The 12,567-nt window shown below is 49.2% G+C and overlaps 1 protein-coding gene across 10 annotated transcripts in view; it reads left to right on the top strand.

Annotated features, from left to right (window-relative positions):
• Positions 1-12,567, top strand: part of Tns1 (tensin 1) — a 217,421-nt gene that overhangs the window by 58,731 nt on the left and 146,123 nt on the right. The window lies entirely within an intron of this gene.

Here is a 12,567-nt window from a genome sequence, read left to right as displayed (position 1 = left end):
CCCACTACTGAGGAACAGGCCTGATTCAGAGGAGAAGGGGCTGTTGATGGAACCTCAGGTCTGGGAGTGGTCTGCTCCCTTCTGTGAGATCCTGACTATGCCCCCAAGGACTCCTGGAAGAGCCGCATACTATAAATTCTGGACTGCAAAGGGCCTGTGGCTTGCAGCAGGGACACCAGCTATCTGGCTTCCCTGGCTGGGTCAGCTTTATCTTTGGGGGTGGGGGAGGCAACGTGTTCTCATCTGGGGCAGAGTTCTCCATCTTTAACCCCAGAAACTACCAAACTGCTTGCTCCTCTCCTTGCCCCGCGCAGCCCTTTCCCATATCAGTGTTTCTCAGTGACAGTGAACATTTGTGCTCTCTGGGCCTAAGCCTTATGAGCACACGCACTACACACGCTATCAGATCTGAATCTTGTAATCCCACAGGGTGGAAGGTCACGTTGCTTTAAATTGGAGGAACCAAGGCACCAAAAAGTATAGGTGTAGTTCCTCTGCCATGGCCTTTTGTCCTCCCCTGACCATTGGCCCATTGTTTTCTGTCCGTATCGATGGCCTTTTTTTTTTTTTTAAATGTTCCTCTTTTGCTTTCTGCCTCCTAGTAGCAGCAGGAGACTGTTAAGAAGATCAGGTGATGAGTTCACTGTCAGTGAAAAGTTAGTTGGAATAGGTGGCTCAGAAAGACGTGACAGACAGTGGTCCCCTGTTTCAGAAGGATACCAAAGATGACTTTTAGGTGCATCAGCCTGCCTGATGGACGGGTCTCCCCTGTGCTGGGGGTGCAGGTACTCCAGGCTATATAGTTCTGTGCTGCTTAGCCAAGGAGGCCAAGTTGAAGGGGAGGGGTAGGGCAGGGCACCTCCATACAGACGGAGCTTTTCATCGGATTTCCCCCTATAGGAAGTGGAACCTCCTGGTGGGTGTACTCCACCCAGCTAGCAAGACTCTACCCAAACCACAGCTCTCACTGCAGGCTGTTTCTTCTCCAGCTGGGAAGCTGAGTTCTGTGCTGTGGGCTTGTAGCTAGATCAGCTTGGTGGTCATCCCCTCCCCCCTCCGCTTCTAGGGGAGCCATCAAGCAGCTGGCCAGCCCTCTCCATGTACAGGACCTGCTCTAAGGCAGCTGGTAAGCAGGCTAGGCAGGATTAGCCTAGCATGAGTGCTTGGAGGAGGTGTTATGGGACGGGAGACCCAGAGGATGTTCCTGGTGCTGTGAAGGAGAAAAGCCAAGCAAAGGCCCTGAGGTGAGGCGAGCTTGAAGGAAGGAGGGTAAGCTGGAGAGTTTAGGGCACTAGAAACAGGACGGGGCTGCCAGGATGAGAGTCTGTGTTGCCTCCAGGCAAGGACAGGGCCAGAAGCTGCTAGTGGCATCTTCCCAAGAGTACCCAGCGAGTTGGCTGGTGGTGCGGCACTCAGAATCATGGGGCAGTAGTGAGGAAGGGGCCGACTGGGGTGTGTTTCAAAGTCTTGAGCTTTGCCGGTGGGTGGGATGTTGGGTGTGAGAGAGAATCACTGACTCATAGGTCTTTGGCCAGAGCGACTGGGGACATATGGCTTCGTTTACTGAGTAGAGGAAGTGTGGGAGAAGGTTCCTTGAAAGCACTGTGGGAGATTTTCCTTTGTTTTGTGTCTTTTTCCAGTTTTCTCCCTTCCCTCCATTGGGAAATTTTCTTGCTGGTTCTTGATTCTGCCTTCCAGAATGCTCCAATAGTATGTACCTGTGCTGGGATGGGGTTGGAGTATGGGTACGTAGCAATATATAATGTAACAGAATTCCCTAAATTTAGAAGATCAAAGCAACGATAGCCATTTGTGTTGCTCACTGTCGCTGAGGCTCTGGAGTTGGAGAAGGGCTTGGCTGGCCAGATCTAGCCAGGCAAAGCAAGGCAGGCAACACTGTCTCCACCCCTACAATCCACCCATGTTAGAGAGTGAACTCAGGACCTCAGCTATGCTAAGCAAGCTCGTGAGTCTCTTGTTGCTTTTCTCCGAGATAGGGTCTTACTAAGGCAGACCTTAACCTCTGCTATAGCCCAGGCTAGCCATATTCTTACCATCCTGATGCCTTAGCTTATAAAGTAGCTAAGATGACAGACCTATACCCGCAGACTTAGCAGCAATCTTCTGAAGGCCTAATGGGGTTTGAGGGACCTCTCTCAGGGGCTCTCTTTTGGGGCTATCAGTGGGGCTGGCTGCAGATAAAAGCCTCTCTTCAGCTTTGTGGTCTCCTGCTAAGGGCACTTGAGCATTCTCATGTGGTACTGGCTTCCTGGGAATGATTCAAGAGCATGGAGACAGGAACACCATGTCTTTTCCATTCCAGGCTTAGAAGTCTCACACTGCCACCCATGTGCACTATCCCCTGCCACACAGGGCAGCCCTGTGAGGTGGAGGGTCCTGCGTGGGCTTGTATGCCAGTGGGAGGAACCCATGGAGTCTTCACAGCGGAGCCATGCTAAGGCCATGCTAGTTACTTCTGTGTCTATGGCAAAATTTCAACAGAAGCTATTCAAGAGGGGAGAGGTTTGTTTTGTCTCACGGTTTCTGAGAGACTTCATTTTCTTCCACGGTGGCGAGGCATGGCGGTGGGTGCATGAGGTAGTGACTTCTCATGATGGGGAGAGGGGGAAGCAGAGTCAGCAGGTGAGAGTCACCCACTGCAGTGACCTGCTCCCATGGCCTCGGCCCCACCTCCTTAAAGGCTCCTCAGCCTTTAGAACTGCTCTATAAGCTGGGGACCCAGCATAGGTAACAAACCCATGAGGGATACTGAAATTCAGATTATACCAGAAGCTGGCTGCAAATGCCCAGAGAAAAGGCCAGGCTAAGTGATTCAGGGAGGCTGCCTGAGTGTCAGAATGCATCTCTGATGATACAGTATCATGTTTCCTCGCCTGTGTCTGCACAGGACTTCCCAACATGCAATCTACTCCCATTCATGTCACAGGCTGGGAGGGGAGGTGGGCGTGGCTCACAGTAACCCTATTTTAGGTATTGACCATTGATCTGTACAGTGGACTTGTATTGGGGTTGACCAGGTGAGAGGGGAGTGAAGGGAACAAGGATGTGGGAGAGAAGAGTCTGGAATCTCAGTATGGTTCCAGCACACCCCTTCTCCAGTTTTTATAGAGGCTAATTCTCCCACAGTCTCCCACTCTTGGACCTCTTGAGACCTTTGCCTGAACCTTATTTTTTCTCTGCTGTTGAGGAGTGCTAACATTTGCTTCCCACTAATTTTCAAAATTTACTTTTATTTTATGTGTATGATGTTTTGTCTGCACATATGTCTGTGCACTGTTTGCTTACCTGGCACCTGAGGAGGCCAGAAGAGGGAGTTAGAGCCTGTTGTGAGCCACCATGGTATCTGAACCCTGATCCTGTAGAAAAGCAGCCAGTGTTCTTAACCACTGAGCCCTCTCTCCAGCCCTGCATCTTATTCTACTTCAGATTTTCTCTCTGCCTCCCGACCTCCACTTTCTCATGTTACAACCTTCATGTATTTGTGTGTGTTATTTTAAGTATAGTTTTAGAACCATTTTAGAGTTACAGAGTTGCAGAGGCACCATAGGGAGTTACCGGTTCCCCAGGCCTCCAGATGGACTTGCGAGCAGAACCCTAGTGTCCTATTTTGACCAGATCAGATCATGGCTCCTCCCAGCAAAATACTCTTGGTCTCCTGCAGGTCAGAAGGGAGTTACATGAAAGGAGCAGAGGCCTGGGTGTGCCAGCTTTGGGCAACTGAGATCTCTCACAGGTTTCTTCCCTGAAGTTCTCTTCTGTGTTCAGGCCAGGCCCAGGAGGGAAGAACACACCCATGACTTAGTCTCCGTCCCAGTACCCAAAGGGCTCCAGTTCAACTTTAAGCTTTAAAGTAAAAGGCCATCCTGTAGGGAAACCCGTATTTTACTGTGGTATCACCTCTGATGCTAGGCCTGCATGAACAGACTCACAGCCTTCTGTGTAGCTGTCTTGGAGGAAAGTATTCTCGAGCCACTGAGAATAGCTGAGTGGGAGCGGCTTGCGACCCCAGGTTCAGTCTGTGACTCCAAGCCTGTTGGAGTGTTTAAGCTCCTTGGCCTTGGAGACAGACTCCTGTGTTTCAATCCTGACTGTCCCAGTAATGCTCACCGTGTGGCCTGTGGCAAATGGCCGAACTTCTCAGAACCTGTCTCCTCATCTGTAACATGGTGATTATAATGGTACTTATATAATGGGGGTCTTATGAATACTGAGAATGGTAACTCAGGTGGAGTGCCAAGTTCAAAACATAGTGCTCAAAAAGTTAGGAACACTGATTCACTTTGGTTTATTCTCCCTACTGTCTCTTGTCTCATGAAAGGTAGGGGAGCTGAGACCCCAGCACAGCTTGCTGAGGTGATGAAATCAAGACCAGACACTTGCACCAGCACTGTCTCCACCCCCCTCATTGTAAGGGAAAAGCAAGGCCATTGTGTATGCCACTTAGTGAGACTTTGGCTGTTTGCCACCTTGTGACATCTGATGAACATAGCCAGGACCTGAGGTCTTGTGTGGGTGTCGGAGTCACCTGGACACTTTAGCACAGATACCCGGGTCGTGCTCTGCATGGTGTGTGTGGGCACTGGGATTCTGGACAAGTGACAGGGCTGTTTGTAGCCAAGCTTGATATGGCTTTTTAGCAGTCTTGCTCTGAGGTGTTTGCTGGAAAGAAATAAAAACCTTTCCATGTGGTGATGAATGTGCAGGTCCTAAAATCACGAGAGACCCAGACTGGAAAACGCGGGAATGTTTTGCATCAGGTGAATGGGTGAGCAAATGGTGATGAAGTCTTCAGAGTCATCTTCCTGGGCAGTAAAAAGTCATGGGCTTGGACTGGCGATGCCATTCAGTTGGGAGAGTGCTTGCCTAATGCAAAGGAAATCCTGGGTTTTATCCACCCTCTGCACCTTATAAAGCAGGTATAGAGGTGCATGCCTGTGATCTCAGCGCTGTGGAGAGGGAGGCAGAAGGAGCAGAAGTTCAAGCGTATCTTCACTTAAATAGTGAACTTGAGGCCAGTCTACATGATGCCCTGTTTCAAAACACACACTCACACAAACACACAGAGTCATGGACTAGTCTTACACACAAGGAGGAGACCCAGAGACATGGTGCTGGGTGAGAGAAGCCAAACCCAGAAAAGCTGCATCTTGGATGACCTGTTTACTGTAAATGGGCAGAATTCCAGTGCTAAGGACTATCTCAGTCGGTTCTGGGAGCAGGAGTCTGAGGAAGAGGTCCAGCAGACCGTGTGGAGAGTGCTCGAGCAAGCAGACCTGTTTGGCTGTCAAGGTGCTCATACGCCCGCCATACCTCTTGAGCCTCCTAGCATCCAGGAGACAGAAGCAGCAGGACCTTAAGTTCTCAGACAACCAAACTAGGAGTCTGTGGAAATAGTTGGGTCAGTGATGTGCTTGCTGCACAAACATGGGGCCCCAAGTTCAGACTGTAGTGTGTTTCTCTAACCGCAGCGCTGGGGAGGTAGAGACGGATGGGGCCTCACAGCTCCTGGGTCAGCCAGTCTGGCCAATCAGCAAGTTCCAGGTTCAGGTTCAGTATGAAACTCTGTCTCAAAAACTTACGTTGAAAAAGCAATCGAGGAAGACAGTCTTGTGCTTTTTAAAGCCTATTGATAAGTGTTTTAAGCATTGATTTTCAAATACTGGAACAGCCTTGTCTTCCTGAGACAAATCTCATTTGGCGGTATATATATATATATATATATCCTATTTGTCGTTGGATGAGATCTGACAGTTCGGGGGAGGCTTTATGAGAGATATGAGTGTGGTTTTCTTTTTGTTTTACAATATCTGTCTCTGGTTTGAGTGACAAGGTAAAACTGGCCTCAGAATGACGTGAGAAGCATTCTCTGGATCCTGTATCTGCTCTTTATATTTTTTGGTTTTGTTATGATTTTGAGACAGGATCCTACTGTGTTGCCCAGGCTTTCCCAGAATTCAAGGGAACTTCACCCACCCACCCACCATCTACCATCTCAGTATTCCAGGTGACTGGGATTACAGATATGTGCCACTGGGCCTGGCACTTTTCTTTTTGGAAGTGTTTGTAGACAATTGAAGTAGATTATTCTTTAAATTTTTGATAGAATTCATCTGCGATGCCATCTGGGCCTGGATTTTTCTTTGTGGGTAAAATGCTTATTGTTAATTCAATCTATATGTTGTATGGAGTAGTCAACTTTTCTGTTTCTTTTTTGGGTCAGATTTGGTACTTTGTATCTTTCTAGGAAACATATATATTTCATTGTAGTTACCTAGTTTTGTTGACATATAGTCATTTGTAGTGTTCTTTCATCATTTAAATTTTTTTTATTTTTTTTATTTTTGTGGGGGTCATATGAGAGATGTTACCTCTCTCATTTCTGATTCTGGTCATTTGAGTCTCATTTGTCTTCCTTCCTTCCTTCCTTCCTTCCTTCCTTCCTTCCTTCCTTCCTTCCTTCCTTCCTTCCTTCCTTCCTTCTTCACCCTGGCTACAGATTTATCAGTTTCCTCCATAACGTAAAGGAATTCACTTTAGCCCAGCGGTGGTGGTGCAGAAGCAGGTGGATCTCTGTCGAGACCAGCCTGGTCTACAAAGCAAGTTCCAGGACAGCCAGGACTGTTTCATAGAGAAACCCTGTCTTGAAAAATGAAAAAATAAAACAAACAAACAAAACCCCCAAACAACCAACCAACCAAATAAAAAAAAAAGCAATTCCGCCTTCCCCTCCCCCTGACTTACTTTTACAGAATTTTCCATCGTAATGCCAGTTATTGCTGCAAGAAGTTATTGCTGTACTCTCTTTCTACAGCTGCCCTCTTGCTCAAATTCTTTCTGAGGTAATGATGTGTGTGTGTGTGTGTGTGTGTGTGTGTGTGTGTGCATATGTGTGTGTGTGCACGTGTGCGTGTAGCGATAACATGCGGGCTTGGAGTATGTTGCATGTATGTTCCCTATCCGCAGCGGCAAGCCTAGGGGAGAAAGTTACACTTCTTACTTTCCTTAACTGTGACTCCTCGAAGCACTCATTTATTTATTTATTTTGGTGTTTCTGGCTCCAGGCTGTGTAAACATCACATGGGGGTTCAAAAGTCAGAGAGGTCTTAGAAGTTCAGAAGGGTGGGAGGGGAGGACTCAGAGCAGAGGGAGACACATCAGAGGTGGGAGATGGAGGGCTGGGGACAAGAAGAGGGAGGGAGGTGGAGGATCATGGGAGGTGAAATTTGCTGAGGGGGCACTGGTCAGCACAGTCTCACAGTGGGGTGTAGGGAAGGTTGAGGTCCATAGTGAGAAGTGGAGGGCAGAAGTACCTTAGGTAACTTAGCACTCAGAAGTCCTGTCAGTGGGGTGTGAGGGCCCCACTCAGTGTAAGTCTTCCTGTTGCTTCTGCTGGTGGCTCGTTACCTGCAGAGCCAGCTGAGACAGAGTAAGAGAGAAGCTTTTGGTGGGCTTCCATTGCCTGGGCACGACAACTGGACAGCTAGAACACCCAGTGCCCTGCCTGCTGGGGTCCAGCTGGGCTGAGAGCGCTCACAGCGCCCTGCCCACTTGGGTGTTGCTGGGCCGAGAGAAGCAGGCGGTGTCTCATGGCCCTGGGATACAACCTGAGACCCAGTGGCCTCCAAGCAGGCTTTGCTTACAGGTCAAGGTTTGGTTTACATCACTGGCCTAATTGAGGTTGGCGTTCCTGGCCTCAGACACCAATGAATCCTGACTCTTCTGCTCACATGAGGTGAGGCACATGCTCACCCCAGAAATCTGGTTTCCTTATTGGTGTAAAAATTTTCACAACAGAATGGTGACATGGCTCAAACAGGTAAAGATGCTTACCATGATGCTTGGAACCCACTTAGTAGAAGAAGAGAACCGAGTCTTGCTAGTTGTCCTCTGTTCTACATAGACACACAAACACACACAGAGACATACAAACACAGAGACACACACAGAGACGTACACAGAGACACACACAGATACACACACAGACACACACATACAGAAAGGGAGAGAGAGAGAGAGAGAGAACCAGGAAAACCAGACCTGGTGGTCAGGCTGTAATCACATAAGGCTGGGGCAGGATACTGAAAGTCCAAGCCAGGCTTGGCTACAGGGTGAGTTCCAGGTTAGCCTAGGCAACTTATTGGGACTTTCTCAAAATGAAAAAGAAAGAAGCTGGGGGTGGAGGGTGGTAGTGGTGGTGGTGCCTGCCTTTAATCCCAGCACTTGGAGGGTGGCAGTAGTAGGCAGATCTCTGAGTTCAAGGCTAGCCTGCTCTGCAGAGTGAGTTCCAGGACAGCCAGGGCTACAGAGAAACCCTGTCTTGAAAAACAGGAAAAAAGAAAAAAAAAGAAAGAAAAAATAAGAAAAAAGGGAAAAAAAGAAAATAAAGAAAAAGGAGAGAGAGAGGAAGAAAAAGAAGTGGGATGTTAGAGCAGGTGCTTGCTTAGCCCTCAAAAGGCTCCAGGTTCAATCTTTAGCCGTACACACGGTGACACTGACCTTGCTGTCATACTGACTTGCAAGGCTGACGTGAGGATTAGATACCTTGCAGATGCAGGTCTGGCATGTGATATAGGCCCTTGCTCAATCAATGGCTCTTAATCTAATATCATGGCATCCTAGGCTTGTAAGGCACCAAGTGTTTCCATACTAACCCAGGGCTCGAGGCCCCAGGAGATCCACAACAGCAAGTTAGGGTAGCTCCACAGAATGACATCTCAAACACCTACAGTCACTTGCTGGCTGGCCAGCTTCCTTCTTTGTTGGTTTTCCTTTTTGTTCTACCCTGCTGGGGACTCCCAGGGGGTGCTGGTGTCTGGCTGATGTATGACTTGGTGAGCTGTCTGCTGCAGTGGGCAGGTGGGTGAATGTTCATGGGGGGCCATTAGGAGGAGAGGGGTGTGTGTGTCCTGGGCACAGAATAAGTCATAGATTAACGCCCTGACCTGTTCCCACTGGCACTGGCCCCAGGGCACCCAAGCGAGGGTGCCCAGAGGTATCTGGGTTCAAGCCAGGTTCTGTGTGGCACAGCAGGGGGCAGGTCACTCTTGGGTCATGAAATACGGGAGGAGCAGCCTCTTCCTGTCCGTGGAAACTCACACGGCTTGGATTCCACCACCAGGCACATTTGCAGAGATCCTGTGTCCTTGAGCCCATGGGATCCACGGAATCCAATCCTCGGGACTTTTTGGTAATGGACACGAGTGTCTCCTCCAGGGCAGAGGAGGAAGTGGGCTGAGAAGTTAACAGTGTGCTCTCATGGCTGGTGAGCTTGGCACGAGGTCCCCTTATTTGAATGCAGGATTGAGGAGAGCCTTGGTAGAGTCTGAGCTGACCCCAAGTCTGACTTAACTATCTGGGATGTGGGGCCACTTTGTGGTTTGAATTCTTGATTCGTGGAAGGTCTTACCTTACATGGTATGGTGAGAATCTAATGAATTAATACATATAAAATGCTCAGAAGGGCAGATAAATGTGGGTGGCTGCTACCATTGCTCTGCTGTGAGTGGAGTCTGAAGATGGCTTCAGATTGTCTTCATTTTCTGCCTGACTAAGGCTTGCTGGCCTTCCCCAGAAGACAGCCCTGGGCTGTCCTATGAGGTGGTAAGCTCTTGGCAACTGTGTCAGAGAGGAAGGCTGGACTGGGGGTGACTAGTCTCTTGTTTGACAATGTGGGGGCTGAGAGTTAAAGCTGGCTTACTTATTCCTGCGTCTGCTGACAGAGGAGTGGCCTTGGGCCATCTCTGCAGTGATTTGGTTGGGCTCATAGCTGCCGGTGGCAAGGGTCTGGGGTGTGGATGAAGTCATGAGGTGTGGGGTGTATCCTGCAATGCGTGGTGTACTGTGGCCAGTGGTTTGTGACTGTGGTGGCTGTGTATAGGATGCTGATTTGGCCTGTCTGAGGACCCCAGGGCAGAAATGCCTGTGTCACCTGATCTCCAGGCCAGATGTGCTTGCTATGCGCCCTGAGCAGCCTGTATCGTCAGCTCTCTCTGTTGGGGTGCCTGAGGGCTTCTGGGGGCACATCTTGGGTTGAGTTCTTTCCCTCTAAAGGCTTGGTCCTTTCTTGTCTTCTGGTTATTATGACCTTAATCTGGGTCTAAGGTTCTTTAAGAAATATTTGTGTGACACACACACAGGCACATGTGTGCACACATGCACTCATGCATGCGTTCATATTCCTGGGTTTGTGCATGTGTGTGTGGTAGCCACAGGACAACTGCAGGTGTCACCTTCATGAATGCCATCCTTTGAGACAGGAGCTCACCTAGAGCTTAGGTGGCTAGCTTGTCCTAGGAATCCTCTGTCTCTACTTCCCTGACCTGGGATTACAAATGCATTCCATTAGTGGGAGCATTTTTCTGTGGGCTCTGGGGATGAGCTGAGGTCCTTGTTCCGGCATAATGAGCACTTTACCGACTGAGCTCTCTCCCTGCCCCCACTCCCCTCTACTTTTTGAATTATAAACTTTTCAGAGAATTTGGGAAAGTGTTTCAGGATTTCCCTTCACCTTCCGCTACCGTGTTAAATCATCCCCAACCATGCCACAGTTGTCAAAACACAGAGGTTCTCCTGGTCTGATACTACCAGTGAACAGACAGCCGAGGAAGATTCAGCTAGCACTCCTATGGCTGCTCTGGGATCCAGCCAGAGAATCCACAACACTATAAGGCCTTGTGTCTCCTTAATCCCCTAGCCCAGGACAGCTCCTCCATCTGTTTTGTTGCTCATGGCTTCAACCCTGTCAGGAGGGCTAGCCTAGGACAGCTCCTCCATCTGTTTTGCTGTTTATGGCTTCAGCCATGTCAAAGGGCTAGCCTCAGTTTGGTTTGATGTCTACTCTATCAGGTAAACTTGCTAATTTTAAGGAACTGCCTTGTATCCCCTGGATGTTTCTCATCTTGGTCAACTGTTTGTGTTCATATGGCCCTCACTCTGTAGGCTGTAGGCTGGGGTTGCATGCTTTTCCTGTGGTATGGGAACCCCTCTAGAGAGTAGGGTAGAATCCTCAGTGCTTGACTGTTTTTGGAGTCAGGACACCCAGGAAAGATGAACGCTCCCTATCTGTTGAGTTTATTTTAAGGTACAACCTTCCCAGGACTTCAGGTTGACAAGTGTGGGGCTTGCACAGCCAGCTGATGGGCTGTGAACTCAGACAGGGCTACTGCGGATTGTTCTGGATGCAGTACCTCTTATTCCCCAGAACATCTCCGAGTTTGCTCCTGAATGCTTCAACAGACTTGAGGAGACCCAGCCACGTGATTGAAAGTCTTTTCCTTCTTACGAGGTCACTGATGGAAGGTGTCATTCATATCTCTAACATGCCCTGATAGCACAGCATAGGTGGTGTTTGTCACTCCCTGGTAACGTAGCTGCTGTCGAGGTACCTACCCACCCACACTCTAAAGGAAACCCAGAGCTTCATGTCACCAAGGGTGGAAGGGATCAGGGTGCAGGGCCAACTTGGAAAGGAAATAGGAAGTTTAGGTCCAGTCTACCTTAGCTTCCAGAAGGGATCTGAGTGTGGCCAGCCCTTCCTTTCATCTCTAGAATGGGAAAGGTCCTGCTGACTTTGGCCATGTGAGGAGTCAGCAGGATTTTATTTGGCCATGTTTGAAGGTAAGTGAGAGTGTCCTTCTAAAGGGTGGATCTTTCGCTACTTCCAGCTTTGAGAAGGTACGTCTCCAAGCTGGAGTGACTATCATGCTATCTGGAGACCCAGCCAGGATGCCCTTCCTTCCTAGGAGGACTGACGGGCTCTACTGGTTCCTCTTTTTGGCTCTGATCAGTTTGGGAAGGGAAGCAGAGAGGCCAAGGTGGTTGACCACAGAGCCAAGGTGGGAATTGTGGTTGTGTGGCAGGTGAGCGTGTGTATGTGTGCACAGTGTGAGGAAGATCCTGAGGTGGCAGTAGATATGACCTAGAGATGCAGAGGGACGTTCTGGGATGTGAACCAGGGGGAGAGCAGGTTGTCATACTAACTGGGCAGAGCTTCCTACAGTTAGTTCTTCAGGGCCTGATTTTCCCAGTGGCTGGAAAGGTACTATGGGAACTTGGGAGACGGAGACTCTATGTAAGGGAAGAACTCTGTATCTCTTTGCCTTTCACCCATAGGACTCCGGTTTCCATATTGATTACTTTCATGTTGCTTTGACCACAGTACCCGAGAGAAACACACAAAGCGAGAATATTTGATTTTGGTTCATGGTTTTAGAGGGTTTCAGTTCATTGTGGCAGGCATGGTGGAACGAACCAGTTTACGGCAGCAGTATTGTGTGGCAGAAGCCGCTCACGTCATACTAGACAAAGAGACAAAGAACAAGGCAGAAAGCAGGAGTTTAACCTTAAAAGCCACACCCCCAGTGACATTCTCCTGCGTCCACCTGTGTGAGAACCATGGCCTCCCACAAGAACCCCACCAGCTGGGGAACAAGCATCACACATGAGCTTGTGGGGACATCATATGATAACAGTGTCTCACTGTGGTGTATCAGTGGTCCTTCTACACCTAAGGGGAAACTGAGGCTGTGGGGGTTGGAGTTGCAGAAG

This window comes from Alexandromys fortis, unplaced genomic scaffold (assembly GCF_014885135.2).
Source record: "Alexandromys fortis isolate MF-2015 unplaced genomic scaffold, M_Fortis_MF-2015_v1.1 scaffold_220, whole genome shotgun sequence".
NCBI classification, from domain to species: domain Eukaryota; kingdom Metazoa; phylum Chordata; class Mammalia; order Rodentia; family Cricetidae; genus Alexandromys; species Alexandromys fortis.
This window is presented reverse-complemented; position numbering and strand designations above follow the sequence as displayed.